The sequence below is a fragment of the Camellia sinensis genome, chromosome 14 (assembly GCF_055761805.1).
Source record: "Camellia sinensis isolate YWXY chromosome 14, ASM5576180v1, whole genome shotgun sequence".
NCBI classification, from domain to species: Eukaryota; Viridiplantae; Streptophyta; class Magnoliopsida; order Ericales; family Theaceae; genus Camellia; species Camellia sinensis.
Genome location: NC_138974.1, coordinates 67957129 through 67978204, shown reverse-complemented (window position 1 = coordinate 67978204; position 21076 = coordinate 67957129). Strand labels below are relative to the sequence as shown.

The 21076-nt window shown below is 38.7% G+C and overlaps 1 protein-coding gene and 1 long non-coding RNA gene across 12 annotated transcripts in view; one reads left to right on the top strand and one right to left on the bottom strand.

Annotated features, from left to right (window-relative positions):
* LOC114290834 (uncharacterized) overlaps nucleotides 1–21076 on the top strand; it is a 98554-nt gene that overhangs the window by 17276 nt on the left and 60202 nt on the right. For 2 of the 11 annotated variants that reach the window (XM_082904183.1, XM_082904180.1), the window contains 4 exons: nucleotides 7879–8024; nucleotides 14531–14614; nucleotides 16481–16567; nucleotides 16711–17384. The gene's annotated coding sequence lies outside the window, so the exon portion shown is untranslated. Of the gene's footprint in view, nucleotides 1–7878; nucleotides 8025–14530; nucleotides 17385–21076 lie in introns of all 11 variants that reach the window. The other 9 variants (XM_082904185.1, XM_082904182.1, XM_082904175.1 and 6 more) reach the window with 8 other exon arrangements.
* LOC145806673 (uncharacterized) lies at nucleotides 345–2392 on the bottom strand. The gene is made up of 2 exons (XR_014350054.1): nucleotides 623–2392; nucleotides 345–575 (listed from the first exon to the last, which is right to left on the bottom strand). It is a non-coding gene; the product is annotated as an uncharacterized LOC145806673 (long non-coding RNA).

Genomic DNA, 21076 nt, shown 5'->3' with positions numbered 1-21076 from the left:
AGCCCGCGGGCAGACGATGAAGCCATTTTCTAGGCAACAGAGTGTTATACAGAATCTCTCTCAGAAATCTCTCAGCACAAGGAACTCTCTTTCTCAGCAACACGAAGGATTTTTCAGAGGTTTCTCTCAGTTTTTCTCTGCCTCAGCCTCTGCCTTCGTCTTGGTTATATCGCCAAGGCAGCCACGCGCATCGCGCGCCTCTTGCCGCCCGACAAACTGGCACGCCTTTTCATGGCACATCTTTTGATAAAGTGGACACGTCTTTTGATGGCACGCCTTTTTATGGCACACCTTTTGATGAATTGGGCACGCCTTTTGATGGCACGCCTTTTGACAAAATTGGGCACACCTTTTGAGGGTGCACCTTTTACAAGGGTCCGACAAGACTCTGTAAACTGTCCCGACATTGATTCCGGTTAGCTCCTTTATGGGTCCGACAAGACTCTGTCAACTGTCCCAACATAGATTCCGGTTAGTTTCTACAAGGGTCCGACAAGACTCTGTAAACTGTCCCGACATAGATTCCGGTTAGTTTCTACAAGGGTCCAGCAAGACTCCGTAAACTGTCACAACAACTGTCACAACATTGTCTGCTACAACGGTCCGACATGACCCCATAAACTGTCTTCTACAACGGTCCGACAAGACTCTGTAAACTGTCCCGACATTGATTCCGGTTAGTTTCTACAAGGGTCCAGCAAGACTCCGTAAACTGTCACAACAACTGTCACAACATTGTCTGCTACAACGGTCCGACATGACCCCATAAACTGTCTTCTACAATGGTCCGACATGACCCCATAAACTGTCTTCTACAACGGTCCGACATGACCCCATAAACTGTCTTCTACATCGGTCTGACACCGCCATCCAGTGTCCTCTACACCGTTATGACACCCCCATACAGTGTCCTCTACAACGTTATGACACCACCATCCAGTGTCTTCACCAATGGTCTGACACGACCATACAGTGTCTCCTATCCTTTTTTATTTTTATGTATTTTCTTGTTTTGTTACTATCTCCAAACTCAAGTTGGTTAGTTCATATCCCCCTTGAGTTTGCGGGGGGCTGTTAGAATTTATCTCCACCTACCACCTCCACTATCACACACTCCACACCTACCACCTCCACTATCACACACTCCTACACCTACTACCACATTTTCTTCTATATATAGGAATCCTTGTAATTGTAATCTATATCAAATACAACAATCAATAATACAGTATTTTTAATAAGAAGTATACGAATGATAGGGGTGTCTTTGTTGAGATGTCGAAGTGGGAGGGAGGTGTTAAAAAAGGCAACATCATTCTTCTGACGGGGTATAATGGTTGTGGGTGGCTAGACATTGTTACAATGCTTCGTAAAGTCATTTGCAATGATGCCAGGGCAAATTTCAAAGGCATGGAAGTCAGGGCTAACTTCACAAAAGAAATACAGAGCAAAGACACAAAGGAGAGGTTTATGGATAGGAAAACAGGGGTGAACAGAGGTAGGAGGTTTGTTGATTTGTTTACTGTGAATAGGCTGAGTAGTTTAAAGAGTGATTTGGAGAGGGCTGTCGTATGCACAAGATGTGACTTTTCAAGCAGCTGAGATCAAATTGAAAAGAATTTGAGTTAGTATTTAAAGATGACTATTGTTCTATGGCCATTTCAACTCAATCGTGCTTTGTTTTGGGCTTGTAATAGTGCGGAGGGGAGCCTTCTAGGAGCAAAGGGTCTGTGATTCTTTGATAAAGGTGTGGCAGTTAGATTGGAGAAGTGGTCCGAGGAGATGCATGTTAAACCAGAGGTCATCGTCTTTTATGGAGGGTGGATTGCAGTGTGTGATCTGCCTTTTACCCTTTGGAATGATCAGGTTTTCCAAGACATAGGAGAGAGATGTGGTGGTTTATTGGAAGTTGATCAAAGAACCATAGCTCTGGATAATCTTTTTGAGGCTAGGTTGAAAGTCAGAGGCTTCGACTCTGGTTTTCTGTTGGCGTTCATGGAGGTGAAGGTGGAAGGACGATCGTCAATGGTGCGTTTGAAATCTTTGTCCAAGACACTGTGCTGCCAAGTGGAAGCGTGGCCAAAGGTTTTCCGACCAGCATCTTCAGGCGATCCTATCGCCGCCGATAGGGAAGCCGATGGGGTGGAAAGATCAGGGAGGACACGTGGAAGCTTGGAAAGGGGAAGTCGAAGGGGCGAAGGAGTTAAAGGGTCTGGGGACAGCTTCGGTGTTGTAGTGGAAGGTAAGGGGAAGACCAAGAGATAGGGGGATTAGAATGTTATCGAATGGGCCACAGAAGGGGCATGATGGGCCGAGTAATATTTTGGGCTCAAATGATTTACTAAATGTGGGCCAGGAGATTAATTATCAGAAGTCTAATTCTGTTTTTCCAAGGGATGGGCCATTTTCTAAACAATAAAAGGAATATAATGCTGGGCCTCAAAGAAGTGATGAGTTCAATCCAAATGAATTGGGCCCAATGGGTTATATGAATGGGGCTCATATCTTGGAGGAGGGAATCTGGGCTGAATTTCGACCACTGGGAGTTGAAGTTCAACTCGATTTGTTCGACGACGAAGGATGACCACTTGGAGAGAGGTCCAGCGACGGCTGTCGTCTGGGACGAAAGGAGGTGTCAACGGTGATGGTGATGTGTATTTACAGAGGGACAGTCAGATTCGACTAACGCAGGATGAGATTCAGCTTGGTTTAGCTGATAGGGTGCACGACTCTGTTGAAAGAGAGCAGAGATTAGCGGCAGAAGTGAATGAATGGGTCGATGAAAGGATCGAAGAAGAGAATGATGCTGAATTGTTGAGTCAAAAGGTGGATGAAGGGTGTTTCGAACCTACCGAAGTGTTGCAAGCCCTGAATATTTATGGGTCTGGGTCTGGGTCTGGGTCTGATGAGAGTTCAGAGTACGACTCTGGTTTAGGCCATGAAGAAGATGGTTAAGAAGAGTCTGACCTTGAGCTTATTAATCTTTTTACTGAGAAGGACACTGTTGAGGAGGACGAAACTGAAAAGGGCACTGTCAAGGAGGACGAAACTGAAAAGGTCTCCGAAACAATGGATCATGTCAGTGACTATTAATCCTACTACCCAAATCCTCTTCTATATAATAGGAATCCTTGTAATATCAATAACACAACAATCAGATATCAATCAATAATACATCATTTTATTTAACAGAATTTGGTGAGTACAATTAATTACGACAGAAGGCACGTGGAGGTTAGGGGTGACAATGATTATCAATGAAGATTGTTAGTTGGAATGTGAGGGGTTTGGGATCCCGGAAGAAGAGGGGGATCATTAGGGGTTTTTTGAGGAAACACCAACCTGACATTGTCATTTTTCAAGAAACTAAAGTAGAGGTTTGTGATAGGACTTTTATTAAAAGTATTTAAGGAGCTAGGCATAAAAGGTGGGCTTTTGTATCATTAGTGAGAAGATCAGGAGGTAGTTTAAGTATTTGGGATGAGATGGTTGCGTCAGAGTGTGAATCAGTGGTTGGTGAGTTTTCACTATCAATTAGGTTTAGGAATCTAGATCTCAGTGAGTGGTGGTTGTCGGGGGTATATGGTCCAAATTGCCCTTCTAGGAGAAAGGATTGGTGGGATGAGTTATATGGTTATTTGGGTTATGTTCTCCTAATTGGTGTTTAGGGGGGGGATTTCAATGTGGTTAGGAAGGTTTCGGAAAAGCTTAATGGGAACAGAATCAATAGGAGTATGAGAGATTTTGATGGTTTTATTAGAGGGTGCAAGTTGGTTGACCCTCCTCTATTTAATGCCCGATTCACATGGTCTAATTTAAGGGAAAGGCAGGTATGTTGTCGACTAGATAGATTTTTATTTTCTTTGGGGTGGGAGGGGGTTTTCCCCAATGTTAGGCAGGAGGCATTACCAAGACTGGTATCTGATCATTGTCCAGTGATGTTTGAGAGTTGTCCTTTTAGATGGAGTCCGGCTCCATTTAGATTTGAGAATATGTGGTTGGAACATCATTCATTTAAAGAGGCCTTTGAGGAGTGGTGGAATACTACTACATGTCAGGGGTGGGAGGGTTATAGATTCATGAGAAAGTTAAAGGTGATTAAAGAGAATGTGAAACAGTGGAATAGGGAGGTTTTCGGGAACTTGGAATCAACTAAATGTCAAGTTTTGTGGAGGATTGAGGAATAGACACTTTGGAGATGCAAGGGAGTGAGATTGAGGCATTGAGGGGAGAGAGGAGGGAGTTAGGTTTGAAATTGGAAGAGTTGACTCTTAGGGAGCAGATTTTTTGGGCACAAAAAGCAAAGGTGAAATGGCTAAAGGTAGGGGATGTTAGTTCAAAATTTTTTCATAGAATTGCGGATGGGAAAAGGAAGTTCATTAAGCGATTGGAAGTAAGGCCAGGTGTAGTGGTGGATAGAGAGGAGCAAATAGTTCAAGGGATTTTTATTTTTATTCTAATTTGTTTTCGGCGGATGCTATTGTCAAGCTTGGGATAGACAGGCTTGAGTGGCAGCCTATTGATCAGAAAAGTGCAACATGGTTAAAGCAACCTTTTGAGGAAAACGAGATTAGGGAAGCAGTTTTTTAGTGTGAAAGGGATAAGGCTTCGGGTCCAGACGGGTTTTCCATGGTTGTTTTTCAAGATTGCTGGGAGGTGGTGAAGGGGGATTTGGTAAGAGTTTTCATGGAATTTTACGAGACAGGGGTGGTTAATTTATGTACAAATGCATATTTATCTGTTTGATTCCTAAGAGGGATGGAGCCATTAGAATGGGAGAATTTAGACCCATTAGTTTGATTACATCACTCTACAAGATTTTGGGTAAGGTATTGTCAAAAAGGTTGAGATGTTCTTTAGGGGATACAATCTCTCAGACACAAGGGGCTTTTGTGCAAGGTAGACAGATTCTAGATGTGGTTCTGGTATTAAACGACGTGGTAGAGGCGTGTCGGAAGACGGGAAAGGTAGGCATTGTGTTTAAGGTAGATTTTGAGAAAGCTTATGATCATGTAGATTGGCGTTTTTTGGATTTCGTGATGAACAAGAAAGGGTACGGTGCGAGATGGAGATCTTGGATAAGGGGTTGTTTGGTGTCTTGTAATATGTCGGTGATAGTTAATGGTAAGCCAGGGAAGTGTTTTAAGGCCTTGCAAGGGTTGAGACATGGAGACCCTTTATCTCCTTTTCTATTCATTTTGGTAGTGGATGTGTTAGGCATGATGGTTGACAGAGCTAAAGAGGTAGGCCTGTTTGAAGGCTTACAGGTTGGTAGAGATAGAATTAGTGTGTTGTATCTGCAATTTGCGGATGACACTATTTTCTTCTCTACGGGGGACGAGTGCCAAATGGCAAACCTTTTTTCAGTGGTAACGCTCTCTGGGGCAATTTCAGGGCTTAAGGTTAACTTAGAAAAGAGTAGGATAGCGGGTATTAATGCTGATTCAAGACTGATTCAAAGTGTGGCCAATTTACTTGGATGAGGGATTGAGACATTTCCTATGGAGTATTTAGGCCTCCCACTGGGAGGTAGCCCTAGAGGTGAAATGTTTGGAATCCAGTGGTGGAAAGGATAGGTAAGAGGTTAGAAAGGTAGAGTAGGGCCTTATTGTCTTGTGGGGGTAGGTACACTTTGGTTAAGACAGTGCTAAGTGGGATTCCTATTTATTTCATGTCTTTGTTCAGAATTCCGATCAAGGTAGCAAAATTCATAGAAAAGGTAATGAGGGATTTTCTGTGGGAAGGGAAGGATGAAGGAAGGAAGGATCATTTGGTGACATGGGAAACGGTGTCATTACCAAAGGAGAAGGGGGGCTTGGCAGTTGGTAATATACTGGCTAGAAACATGGCTTTGTTGGGTAAGTGGTTATGGAGATTCCCAATTGTGCGTGGTTCATTATGACATGCAGTTATCAAAAGTAAATATGGGTTACATGTTAATGGTAGGGATTCTCAAGTGGTTTCTAGGGGTAATGGGCGTGCTCCATGGAAGTCTATTTCTCACATTTATCCAATTCCCAATTCATTTCTATGAGGGTGAGTAAGGGGGACAAGGTAAGATTTTGGGGAGGATGTTTGGGTGGGTTCTTTGTCCTTTGTTGAGTCCTATCCACTTCTGTATAGAGTGTCTCAATCTAATAATTGTTCGGTTGCGTCAGTGGCTGTTTCTTCGTTGGCTCCTTGTTTGCGGAATTTTAATTTTTTCCGCAACCTTCATGATAGGGAAGTTCCCGAGTTGATATCTTTATTGTCAAGGCTTGAAAATGTTTTTTTGTCTCCAAATTTGGAGGATCGATGGTTTTGGAATATTCATTCGTTAGGATCTTTTACTTGTAAATCCTTTCTGGACAAAATCATTGATATTCCGCATATACCTCAGTTTTTGTTTCACAAAAGATTTGGAAGGCATGTGCTCCTCTTAAGGCGAAAGTTATTCATGTGGATCTTGGTTTATGGGGGCACTTTGACAAATGATTCATTGCAAAAGAGGAGACCTTCATGGTATCTCAATCCTCAATGGTGCATAATGTGTTGCAAAAGTGGAGAATCTTTGAATCATCTTTAATTGCATTGTTCGATGGCAGGGCTTTTGTGGAATAGGGTGTTTGGTTTGGGCAATGTACAGTGGGTGGCTCCTAAAGGAGTTGCTCAAATGCTATTATTTGATTTTCAAGTTTTTGGAAGGTCGAAGAGAGCTAAAGTTCTTTGGAGTTGTGTAGTCTTTGCAATCTCCTGGGTCATTTGGTTGGAGAGGAATGGGCGTATCTTCGAAGGAGGAACTAGGGATATAGATTATTTATGGGATAGAGTGAGATACTTGGCGTCTTTTTGGGCTTCGGCGAATCCTGTGTTCCGTGGGATCCCTCTTTTTTTGATTGCTTCAGATTGGGTGTCGGTTTGTTTTGTATAGTTTGTAGTTGGTTGTCTTTTGGTTTGGTTGTCTTTTTGGATGTATTTTTTTTCTTTTTCCTTGTTGAGGATGCCTTATCCTCTCTTCTTTTTGCCCATGAACCTTAATAAAATTTAACTCTTCTGTTGCTGATCAAAAAAAAAAAAAAAAACAGTTCTAGAGCAAATGTTTCAAGGTAGTAATGAATCTTTACTATTCTGAATTCTGATCCTGGAAATTAATTTTTGCATTATGCACGGAGTTCTACATATTCATTCAAAAGTAATTACATGAACTAGTTTGCTTTTTTATACTTGGGTATGTGCCACATGCTATAAATGTTTGTTTTTCCACATTTTTTTCCCTTTCTTTTTCCTACTCCATTACTTATCTGCATCTGTAAACAGAATGTTTAAATTTTGTTTCAAGTAGTAGATGAGTTTGGCAGTTCAAATCGTTGACACCCTTTTTGCATAAATGAAGAAACGTAGGTTATTCTGTAACTCTCATTGTTTGTCCACAAGGATGGCTGCTTGTTATTGTAATACACATGTATGCCAAAATTTATGCTTGCCCAAGGGAACCATTGAAATGCAATCTTATTATGCTTAGTCACAGTAAGAATGGTCATTAGCTTTTGTCTATCCTTAAAATTCTGAGTTTCTATGGTGGTATTTAACTTTGGAGTTGCAAAACTGTTTGTGGGCAACACTGAGAATTCATTTTTGTTTATTATTAAATCATGCATTATCCTATCAAAGTAAGTGCAGATACACTTTATGTAAAGATAATTAACAGAACTTATGTTTGCCTTGTATTATGTTGATTTTACTTCCCTGAGCAGTTGGGCCTCTGCACTGGAATTAAGAATTGTTCTGAGTTAAATTCACACTCTTAGATACCTGATTATTGATTAGGACAATAAATCTGTGTACAAAGCAGTGGATTAACCACGTGCTAATTTTCCACTTTCCTTCACGTCCATGCAGGGACAAAGGTTAAACCCGTGAACACTCCTAATGTGGAGCAGCCTGGACCTCGAAGAATTAGAGATGAACATTTACGACAGCCAGCAGGATGGATTGAAGACAGAAAAGAACTTAAAAGTGAAAGGAGCGCTGGACTTGTTGATATGGTAAACTCTACATTCTTAGAACGTTTTACAACATTTTTTGATCTCAAATTACTGAAGCTGTTTGATTTTTTTAAGGTTTATTTGATATGCTGTTTTCGGTTTCATGGTCTTAGTCATAATCTTTTGGAGTGATTTAGTGTTTTTGGTAGTTGAATTGTTTTTCCAATTCAAGCGTATTCTTCCTTTGAGGTTCTGAAGACTTCTGCACCAGCAAATTAATTTCAGGAGTCCAATTAAACAAATCACTGTGTGTGTGTTGCTTTGTCAACATAATTTCTGAAAATAAAATTAGATCAACGTCACTTTGTTACAAACAAAATGAATTATTATTTTTTCTCATCCAAATGCTAAATCACAATCCTTCTCTCTCTCTTTTCCCACCAAAATAAACTGATTTCGTGTCCAAGAAAACAGACTAAGTTGTGAAAAAGAAAATCCAAAGGTTGCGAAACTTTCTACCAAAGATATATTTTTTTCTTCAACCAAAAGATTCATTTGCTTGCTCTCTGAATCTCCTCTCTGCGTTTGTCAATGTCGCAAAGCCACCAAGCTTTCACTCTCATCCCCAATTTAGTGAAAATTCCACCCATCAAAGCTCTCTCACTCTTCAACATGAAGCACGGATACTTCAAATAGGGTGACGTATGTATACCGTATCCGTATTAGATACCGACACTCCTTGGATATTCGCAGATACGTATCGGATACTTATTAAAAGTATCGGATACTTTTTAATTATTTTTTCATTAATTTTGGAATATTGGATACTTAATTTTGAAGTACCAGATACTCCAAGTCGTGTTTACTTGTTTTATGAAATTAGAATTGTAACATTTCTTGTATAGTAATATAATATAATATAATTGCAAGTATAAATATAAGAATATTTTTCTAATACTTTGTTAAGTTCTTCGATAAGAAGAGCATAGTGAGTTAAATAATAGAATTTATCAAATTGAGTTATCCTAATTATTTCATGCATATCCCCTATAACCAAGGTTGTTAAGATCGCGATCCGGATCCTACGATCCATTTTTGGATAATCGATCTGGATCGTATGATGAATCGCATTTTGTTCAGGATCGTAACAGGATCGGTGGGATCGTATATGGGATCGTAGGATCGTATTTGGATCGCGATCCTATACGATCCTACTTTTGGCCTTTTTTCTCATATTTTTAATACAGGTTTGATGCCTTCTCCCTTTTCTAAAGACCCACGACATAAGATTAGGGCAAAAGATTAGGGAAAGTTGGTCACGAGAGTTGATAGTAGACGAGAAAAGCAGCAGTGAGAAGAATCCATCCAGCCTCCATCCAGGTATGCTTCTTCCTCTTCTTCTTCTTCTCTTCTTCTTCTTCTTCTTCTCTGTTCGACTCATTCTTCTCTTCTTCTCTGTGCTTCGGCTCCTTCTCTTTTCCTCTGTTCGACTTCTTTTTCTTTTTCTTCTTCTCTGTTCGTCGTGTTCTTCTTCTTTCTTCAACTGTGCTGTTTTTTTTATGCTGCGTTATTTTTCTGCTCTTCTTTTTCTTCTTCTTCCATTTTTTTCCCCTTTTCTGCTACTGCTTTTCTTCCCTCTTCTTCCATTTTTCTATTTTTCATTCCTCTTTTGTTTTTCCCCCTTTTCCCCTTCTTCTATGAAATTGTAAATTGTAATCAATTGATTCAGTGTATTCAATATATGATTGTAGGTTTGTGAATTGAGTTAACAATGTCTGCCTCTGGTTCTGGAAGAGGGAGGAAGAGGAAAAATGTGAAGATGAGGGAGACAATGAGATCAACAATGTTGTTGATTGTGGCAATGATGATTTCGGCGATGAAGATGATGACTTATTTTAGTCTCTTATTTATTTATTCTTCTCTTGTTAGAATTTCACTATCACCTACTTCACCCACTTAAACCTACTCCACTAAACCTAACCCACTACACCACTACCACCTCACCTACTCCACTAAACCTAACCCACTACACCACTACCACCTCCACTTCACCTACTCTTCACCTACTACACACTCACCCTCTTCTATATATAGGAATCATGAATCATTGTAATAGATATCAAAACATCAATCAATAATACAACCATTTCTCTTTATACATTAAATTTCTACATGGTATCAGAGCTATAGGTTAAGCTCTTGGTGCTCTTCGCCTTCTGGCGGGCGGCAACTTTGCCTTAACCGCCCGCCAGACCTCAACCAATTGAAACCTCCAACACATACCTTCTCTCCAATCACCGCCAATAACCACTGCAGCAACTCAAACCACTGCTAGCTCGAATTGACGCCAACTCTTCTCGCAACCAGTGTTTCATTTCGGCCTACTGCAGATACAGATTGCATCTTCGTCAACCAAGCGCCCCTGAGTTCGGTATCATTTTTATTATATCCATTGGAATAATGTTAACAGTTGCGAAGGAAACTGAATTTGAATTTTGGGGATTCATTTTTGTTATGCCTGCTGCTGTTATGTCTGGATTTCGTTGGACCATGACTCAGATTCTTCTTCAGAAAGAAGTATATGGTCTGAAAAATCCACTTACCCTGATGAGCTATGTAACTCCAGTGATGGCAGTGGCAACTGCTATGCTCTCTCTGATAATGGATCCTTGGGATGAATTCAGAACAAGCAATTACTTCAATAGTTCATGGCATATCACTCGGAGTTGCCTTCTCATGTTTCTTGGTGGAACTCTCGCCTTTTTTATGGTATTGACAAAATACATTCTTGTTTCAGTAACTAGTGCAGTAACTGTGACAATAGCAGGAGTTGTCAAGGAGGCTGTCACCATCTTGGTTGCTGTCTTTTACTTCCATGATCAGTTTACTTGGTTGAAAGGGGCTGGCCTTATTACAATCCTGTTTGGCGTGAGCTTATTCAATTGGTACAAATACCAAAAGCTACAAAAGGGTGAAATAGGTGAAGAGAATGTGGCAAGGTCATCGACAACCAATCCAGCTGCAAAATATGTTATTCTTGAGGAGATGGATGATCAAGATGATGGCCACCAATCTCTCTCTCTCTCTCTGCACCTGGGCTCTCTCTTCTCGGTGGTGCATGAAAACAAACAAGGCAGCATGTTTGGTTTTTTCAGAGAGAAACACAGGGCTTTCACAAGAACATGCTTTTTTCTCTCTCCCACTTTTCTTTTTCCACCACCCACACCACACCATCCCTTTCTTTTCTTTTCTTTATTCTCCACTCACAAAACATTATCATCACCTTTTGCACCTCACCCGTTGCTCCACTTTCTTTCTTTTCTTTTATTTTCTTTATTTATTTATTTATTTTATTATTAAAAAAAAAAAAAAAAAAAAAAAAAAACACGGAGGAAGAAGACGAACTGCAAACTCATTTTATTCATATCGGGCCTCACCCCGATCACCATTTTACAAAAAAAAAAAAAAAAAAAAAAAAAAAAAAAAAAAAAATACAAACAAAACAACCACACCCACAGTGGGATTTTTCTTTTCCTTCTCTATTCTACTGCAGGTCTCTTCTTCTTACTTTTATCTTGGGCGTCCCGTGCCAGTCCGGTCTCCGTGTTTCCTTGTCCACCGAGCACGTTCATGCCCCCATACTCCTCCACTGCAGCATATGGAGGACCTCCAAATCGGAACATAACGGTGGCCTTCCGCTTCAGCTCCTTGTTTTCTGCCCTTAGCACGCTTATCTCTGCTCGCGCATCCTTATACATGCGTTGGAGCAGAGCCAGCTGGGAGTTTAACTGCTGCACCTCATTTGCCCTACTCTGCAGCCGGTTCGACAAGTTTGTGACCGCCGTCATGCTTTCCACACATGCCTTCAACGTATACTGATTGGCCTCCACATCCGACAGCACTGCCATTCTTTGCTCCACAGACCGCATCGGAAAGTTCAACGGAGCAAACTCCGGGGCACTTGGTTGAGGTTCCAGTGCCACCGCTCCAGTAATCTCTCTTGTTGACTCGTTGAGGTCGGGAAAGAGGGTGAGCAGACCGCGGGAAGACGAAGCCATTTTCTGGGCAACCAAGTGTTACAGACTATTTTCTGGGCAACAGAGTATTACAGAATATCTCTCTCAGAAATCTCTCTCAGCAACACGAAGGATTTTTCAGAGGTTTCTTTCCGTTTTTCTTTGCCTCAGCCTCTGCCTTCGTCTTGGTTATATAGCCAAGGCAGCCACGCGCATCGCGCGCCTCTTGAAGCCCGACAAACTGGCACGCCTTTTCATGGCACATCTTTTGATAAAGTGGACACACCTTTTGATGGCACGACTTTTGATGAATTGGGCACGCCTTTTGATGGCACGCCTTTTGACAAAATTGGGCACACCTTTTGAGGGTGCGACTCTTTATGGGTCCGACAAGACTCTGTAAACTGTCCCGACATTGATTCCGGTTAGCTCCTTTATGGGTCCGACAAGACTCTGTAAACTGTCCCGACATAGATTCCGGTTAGTTTCTACAAGGGTCCGACAAGACTCTGTAAACTGTCCCGACATAGATTCCGGTTAGTTTCTACACGGGTCCGACAAGACTCTGTAAACTGTCCCGACATTGATTTCGGTTAGTTTCTACAAGGGTCCAGCAAGACTCCGTAAACTGTCACAACAACTGTCACAACAGTGTCTGCTGCAACGGTCCGACATGACCCCATAAACTGTCTTCTACAACGGTCCGACATGACCCCATAAACTGTCCCGACATAGATTCCGGTTAGTTTCTACAAGGGTCCGACAAGACTCCGTAAACTGTCTTCTACAACGGTCCGACATGACCCCATAAACTGTCTTCTACAACGGTCCGACATGACCCCATAAACTGTCTTCTACAACGGTCCGACATGACCCCATAAACTGTCTTCTACAACGGTCCGACACCACCATCCAGTGTCCTCTACACCGTTATGACACCCCCATACAGTGTCCTCTACAACGTTATGACACCACCATCCAGTGTCTTCACCAATGGTCTGACACGACCATACAGTGTCTCCTATCCTTTATTATTTTTATGTATTTTCCTGTTTTGTTCCTCTCTCCAAACTCAAGTTGGTTAGTTTCTATCCTCCTTGAGTTTGCGGGGGGCTGTTAGAATTTCACTATCACCTACTTCACCCACTTAAACCTACTCCACTAAACCTAACCCACTACACCACTACCACCTCACCTACTCCACTAAACCTAACCCACTACACCACTACCACCTCCACTTCACCTACTCTTCACCTACTACACACTCACCCTCTTCTATATATAGGAATCATGAATCATTGTAATAGATATCAAAACATCAATCAATAATACAACCATTTCTCTTTATACATTAAATTTCTACATCTCTTATTTTAGTTTGTTTTCTTAAGGATATCAATGTTGTGCTAGTGTTAACTTGAAGACTTGAATTGCAATTTTCTTTTACTATGTTCTTTTGTTAAGATTTGAGGAAAATGTTTGAATGACAACTTGAATTGAATTGCCACCTTCTTTTATTATGTTTTTTTTTGTTTAAAAAATGTGCAAAATGTATATTTGAATTGATTATTGTTAGTGAGCAAGGCACACAAGTGAGAATGCGAGGATTTGAACCTCGATCTGCTCATAAGTATGAGAGCTCTACCATTTGAGCTACATTCTCAAGTTTTTTTGGGTCATTTTATATGTATTTTGATAGTATTAGTTAGACATACAAGAATTATTACATTTTTTCATCGTTTTAGTAGGATCTTACGATCCCCGATCCGATTCTACGATCCGAACCTCCAGACCCCCAAAACGATCCTATATAGGATCCCGATCTTAACAACCTTGCCTATAACTACGTAGAAAGTAAGAATTAATAAGAGAATATAACAATGGTAAAATTAAATATCAATAAATAAATAAGTAAGTAAACTTGAATACAATATTTTTCACTAGTGTCAAAAGGAAAAGTGTAGGACAAGTTGTGAATTGTTCTATTATTGTAATATAAATATATTAAACTTGATATTGAAATGAAATATTTGCAAGACCTATTAAAAATTTTAAAAGTAAACAAGCTATTAGCTTAAATTAATACAAAATTCTTAAAGGTTAATATTTTGCATTTTAAAATTACATTGTGGTTTCTCAACGTTCTTTAGCTTATGTGTAACTCACTATTAATAATTTTAAAAAATATATTTTTCACAAACGTATCCTAGCTGTACCGGTATCCTATTTTTTGAGATTTTTTCGTATCGCCGTGTCCGTATCTCGTATCCGTATCTATGCTACAACTCCTCAATATTCCATGGCTTCAACCATACCCACCAATCCATATCCTTCGTCATATTGAAAGTCGATACAACTTTATGCTCCTTGGAAGGTAGTAGGACTTCTTTAAGCGGTACTACTATGCACGAAGGATATACTCTTTGATAGTCATTTATTCTGTCGTTTGATCAGTTTTATCTTGGAATTTTAAATTTTCATACTGTATGGATTGTTTATGGCTAGTAATACTTAGCAGCTATTCTTCCTATTGTTTAATTTGTTGTGCAGTATTATATGGGACCAGGAGACCGACGCTGTCAGTCAAAGAACGAAGTCTTCGAATACATTAATCGAATGAACAGAGCTGCCGAGGTATGCAAAAGTTGAAGTTCCATGACAACTTATCATGCTCAGATAAACATAGATGTAACATAGAACATGGAACTTCCACTAGTATATTAAATTGTTGAATGGATTATTACCAGTGAAATTCATGAATGCTTCATTCAAAGCTGGTAAATGGGATTGTAATAAGTGCCAATGAATTCATTTCAGGAGTCCAATTAAATGAATCATTCTGTATGTATCTTTGTCAACATAAACCAAACCAAACCAAACCAAGCCTCAAGTCCTATGAAGCACGGACACGGACACGGACACGCATACGGACACGGACACGGATACGGGACACGGGAATTTCTAAAAAATGGGGACACGGACACGGCAGGGGACACGGCAAATTTTTTAATTTTTTTATAAATATTTTTATTTTAATACATATTAATTATTTTATTTATTTATTATATTTTTAAATAATGTGTTGTAATTAATTATTTTATTTTACATACATGTATTTATTTTTTTATTTATTAATATGTATAAGTATATATTATCTTATAATATGTATTATCTATTATCTAATGAGTATATTTATGTTATATAATAATTATTATATAATATATAATAAAATAATAATAGTTATTAGTTATATATATTATATATAGTTATTATATAATAAAATAATAATAGGTATTAGTTAATAATAATAGGTATTAGTTATATATTATATATAGTTATTATATAATAAAATAATAATAGGTATTAGTTTATATATATTATATAATAGGTATTAGTTATATATATTATATATGAATATATAATATAATATCAAGAAATGAAGCCAGACGGGAGAGAACCGAGAGAGAGGGAGACAGAAGCAAGGAGCCGATCGCGATCAGAAGCGAGAGAGAGGGAGACGATCGCGATCGCGATCGCGATCAGGATCAGAAGCGAGGGAGAGAGAGAAGGCGAGAGAGAGAGAGAGTGCTCTGCGAAGGCAAAGGCGAGACAGAGAGAGAGCTCTGCGAACGCGAAGGGGCTGGATCGTCGAAGTAAAATGGGGCTCTGGATCGTCGATCGAAGTCGAAGGGCTCTGGATGTCGCCGACCAGGTTTGTTCTCGTTTTCCCCCTTTCAGTTACTCTTCTCGCCGTGTCCATGGCGTGTCCAGATTCGGACACGCGTGTCCCCTGCAAAAAAATAAATTAAATTAAGGGGACACGCCAGATGCCGTGTCCCGTACGTGTCCCCGACGTGTCCCCGTGTCCCCGGCGTGTCCCCGTATCCGACACTGCCACGGCTTCCATTTTGCCGTGTCTATGCTTCATAGCTCAAGTCCCATCAAATGGGGCAACATAATTTCTGGAAATAGAGTTATATCAATGTCACTTTGTTAAACAAAATTTAGCCTAATTACCACTTGATCTATTTTGTAATATGTTGTTCTTGATGAGATAGAAAGATCTCCAATGTAAAATTCAATTTTCTGTTCGCATAACCAGAGAGAAAACAGAACAAGAAAAAAAACGCACTAAAAAAAGAAAAAGAAAAAGCAGATAGGAAAGATAAGCTTATTTCCGTGGAGGAGATAAGTTGAATTCATTTGGACAAGAATAGGATTAAAATGACACCACAAATGTCAAGATGAATCTGCAAAGACAACTAAATTTGAGTAGTTACTTTTGCAATGTTGAAATGAACGACGCATATATAGCCAAACAGTGGCTTTCCAAGATTAATTCTTGATCCTTCACAGGTAGATTCCCCCCCTGCTCAAGGAATGGTTGGTCCTTAATATCACAAAACACAAGTCCTCACAGACCAGATTGTTTTCTTGTTGCTCATCGTTTCTATTTTTATAAACCTCAAAATAGTTTTTTTTCTTTTTTTCTTCTAGCAGTGAATAAGCAAAATCTATGCAAAATGTTTCAGCAAAGTAGGTTAAAGTCCAGAGTCAAAAGTAAAAAGGCAAAAATGTCCCGGTAGTGTAAGTTAATCATCCTCCACAGACTGATCAACAAATTTCCAGATATGGAAGTTAATCCTACTGTTTTAACTATTTTTACTTCTACACGCAAAGGATGTCTATGTCTATTTGTTAGTCATTTTTAATTTTAATTTGGTGTGCAGTTTTAATTTGGTGAAAATCAGGTTTGGGCAGCTTACGATAATTGATGATGGCAGGCCATGTTATTATGCCTTGATTCATAACTTGATATCTAAGAGGCCTGTCAAGTTGGTGAAAATCAGGTTTGGGCAGCTTAGGATGGTGGTGGTGGTTTGCCACGTTACTATGCCTTGATTTATAATGTGGTATCCAAGAGGCCTTTCAAGTTGGTGAAAACCAGGTTTGGGCTGCTTATGATGATGATGATGATGATGATGATGATGGCTTGCCACGTTATTTATGCCTTGATTCATATTGTGGTATCCAAGAGGCCTTTCAAGTTGGTGAAAACCAGGTTTGGGCTGCTTATGATGATGATGATGATGTCTTGCCACGTTATTTATGCCTTGATTAGTGTGGTATCCAAGAGGCCTTTCAAGTTGGTGAAAACCAGGTTTGGGCTGCTTGTGATGATGATGATGATGGCTTGCCACGTTACTATGCCTTGATTCATAGTGTGATATCCAAGAGGCCTTTCAGGTTGGTGAAAACAGGGTTTTGGCTGCTTACGATGATGATGATGGCATGCCGCATTACTCTGCTTTGATCCATAGTGTGATATCTAAGAGGCCTTTCAAGTTGCCGAGGAATGCACAAGTTGAAGTTCCATGACAACTTATCCCTCAGACATCCATAGGTTCTGCAAAGTTGGTTATATGTATATGGGCAGTCAGATATTGATTTCTCAACTAATTTCTTGTTAATATTTCATAATTCATTAGGCCAATAAATGAGTGCATTTGATTCTCTAAAAAAGAAAAAGAAAAAAAGAGCAATGATATTCAAATAATGAATTGGTCAAAAAATGAGTGCATTTGATTCTCTAAAATATTATTGAGAAATAAAAAAAAATAAAAAAAAAAAGAGCAAAATGATATTCAAAGAGATATTCAATATATACCTGTATTTTGAGACTGTCGTTTTGGGTAAGTACCATTTTGATTCAATAGCAGAGATGCATTTGGAGCCAGATGATGTAATAATTGACGATGATTTATGGGTACTTTGAAGAATGCGAAGAGGTAGATCCTATGGATCGCCTGAAAACTGTTTGAATAAATGTGTGAATGGAATGATTCCAAGTATGGGTACCTACATACAGGTTGGCTATTGAACTTCTTCATAGGGATGGAAGGTGGATGTATGCTAATTATTGTTAATGATATGAAGATTTTAAAGCATGTAGAATGAGATACACATGGAAACGAGTGATGGATCGAGTGAGAAACACCGATGCTTGTGGCTCATAATTCAGTAAGTTTAATTGATCTTCCTATAACTTGTTCATTTACTTCAATCATTATCTCTTACTTTCTATACATTATAAACTTGTTTTTTAGAGGTTAGTTTTTGAACAGTGTTTGGCATTTTGTATGGACACTTCTTATTCTTTTGGGTGCAACAGTTGGAACAATGCTTGCTTTATAAACTAACACGCACATTTGGATTGATTGCCAAATGGTACCCATGGAAACCTAGAAAATTCCAAATGGAGGCGCAACCCATCTACACTACATGTATACAAGAGTTACTTGAATAAATACTAAGCTCCATGTAGTTCCAATGACAGTGGTTCATGACTGATCTTAGACCTACTAATCTAAGATATTAAAGAGGAAAAGTTGATGAAAACTCAAAGAGGCTTTTATACCTCCATAGGTGTTATGACTTTGAATATATATACCCAAGTGCAGGTTATCGCAAAATAATAAATTATTGGGTGAGTCTGAGATTGGATCCATAAGAATTAGTATATTTAAATAAGGTAACAAAATAATCAAAAGGGTAAATTACACTTTGCACCCTGTACTTTGCACCAAATCCTATTTTGATCTTTATACATGAAATTATGATAGTCAATCTCCTGCGTTTTTGGTCAAGTGTCAATGTCCTCTTTTTGTTACTCCACCATATAACAATTTAACAAAAGTCAGTAATGTGACAATCATATGACTACGAAATAAGGATAAAGTAGGAAAATCACCCTTATTTCTCGCCTATATACATTTCGTCCCAAAAATTATATCAAATTATGGGGCCTTTTCCCAAATTAAAGCAAAATAGCAAGCTATTTCCCAAACTAGACCTAGTTTGGACGAAATTCCCAAACTAAGCTAACACGTGGTTGTGAACCACGTTTTCACTGTTTTTGTGGCCCTCCCGCAAAAAATTTGTAAAGTCGTAAAAGCGTGGTTACAAACCACGCTTTTAATTAAGAAAGCTTGGTTACAAACCACGCTTTTAAGAAAATTTGATTTATTCATAAAGCGTGGTTAGGAATCACTCTTTTAAGTAACTTTTTTTTTTTTTTCCTGAAAATGTGGTTGTGAACCACGCTTTTACTGTGCTTTTAAATAAATTTTTTTTTTCTTTAGAAAACGTGGTTCACAACCACACTTTTACTGTTCACCATGGAAAGCGTGGATGACAACCACACTTTTAACAGAAACACAATTTTTAAGGAAAGCGTGACCACTCACTGTTGATTATTATTATTATAATTCAATCCACATTCTATAATTTGCCCAATCATCATGTAGATCTCTATATATAAATTATTCATATAAAATATCGTATTGATAAACAATCTTAGCTACCAAATTTTATTATTTTAATATTTAAAAATAAATTATATAATTTGGAAATTATGTTTCGCATCCATTATTTTTTTTTTAAATGATAAAATTATATGTACGATTATCAAATCAATTTGATATTTACATAAATAATTTATACATTAAATTTTTAAAAAATAAACAGCATGCATTGTCTAAAGAGTAGTGAATTGTGTAAAAAATGTAAATTAAATATTTTCTTAATTTATCTGATATTTTTTAAATATAAAATTTTAAATAAATTTTTATTTTGTTATATAATTCAAATATGATTTAAAAAAGATCGATGATGGACAAAAATAAAAACAACAAATAAAAAATTTAAAAATAAAAATTAAAAAAGAAGAAGAAAATAATGGCCTCGAGACACGCACCCTCCCAGAGAACATTTTGCGCAGTTTCGGAGAGATTTCGTCCGGGCTTTTCCCAAACTAAGCCCCTATATGAATTTATTTTCCAAACTAAGCCTACTTTTGCAGAATTTTCGAAACTAAATATTTGTTGCCACGAAATATTTAAATAAAACTTCACACAGCATATATAAAGTATCTAATTTGCTAATTACTACTACGAATAGGAAAACAAAATAAAAGTATGACTATAACACTTATAACACTTTAGAACGCCGTAGCTAGTTCAAACATAAGTATCCTACAAAAATAATTTGTGGAAACATTTAACATAACACAAAACATAAAATAAAGCGACGAGTACAATACTTAACAGTTACATAGACAACTATTAGACAAACCTTTCACAAACTCATTGTCGAAAGAGTTATTTTAACACACACAACATATAATTATGGATAACCTAATATAATTTAGTAGACAGATAAATACCTAATCCTCGCTCAAATCGACAATCTCAGAGTCTGAACAATCAGAGAGCTCAGGGTCAGAGAGAAGTGCAGGATAGTCCTTGATAGCCTTAATAGCTACAGCATTTGGTGCTGTTCCATTCTTCTTGGCATCCGACTTAAGTATAGATAGTTCCATATCGCGCGCTAACCTACGGTGCATTTGAGAAATCTCACGTCGAAGTCTTTCACATAGTCGATCAACATTATCTAGATCTTCCTTTTGGATATGAACTAAACATGCTTTCGGCATTTTCAGTCGATTTTCCTGACATAATCTTTCCATTTGCACTCACTCTATAAATAGTGCAAGCCACTTCAAAAGTCTAGCGTCTGCTAAACCATATCGTGTTTGATTATAAGATGGATCCTCCACGAAACCACATGGATCTCGATAGTACTTGGGCATGACAAAACGTCGCTTCCCAAACCTATCATGATAAGCACAAGAGGCATCTAACAAAGTAAATGGTGTTTCATCTTCAGCATTGCCACTTCCCTTTCTCGTTCCTGTTCCTCGGCATGAACTCTCACCTCTTTTGAAGTTCCTACCCCCTGCGAGTCCCCTTCCCGTTCCTCTTCCTCGTCGTGAACACTTACCTCTACGATTCCTACCCCCTGCCGTGAACCTATACTCCATTTAATTTTTTCTCAATAGATGAACGATAATTTCCTAGGGCGAACTGAGTGGAAAGGTTGTGTGTTTACCATCACTCCTTCAGTCCTTTATATAGTTGTTTGTCAATACTATTGCCATGTGGTTGTATTAATGTGACTTAGGTGGATTCTGAAATGTGAAGAAAAAACAAAGCATCTAAGTCGCGCTGCACAAAGTCACATGCATCACTGCATGTG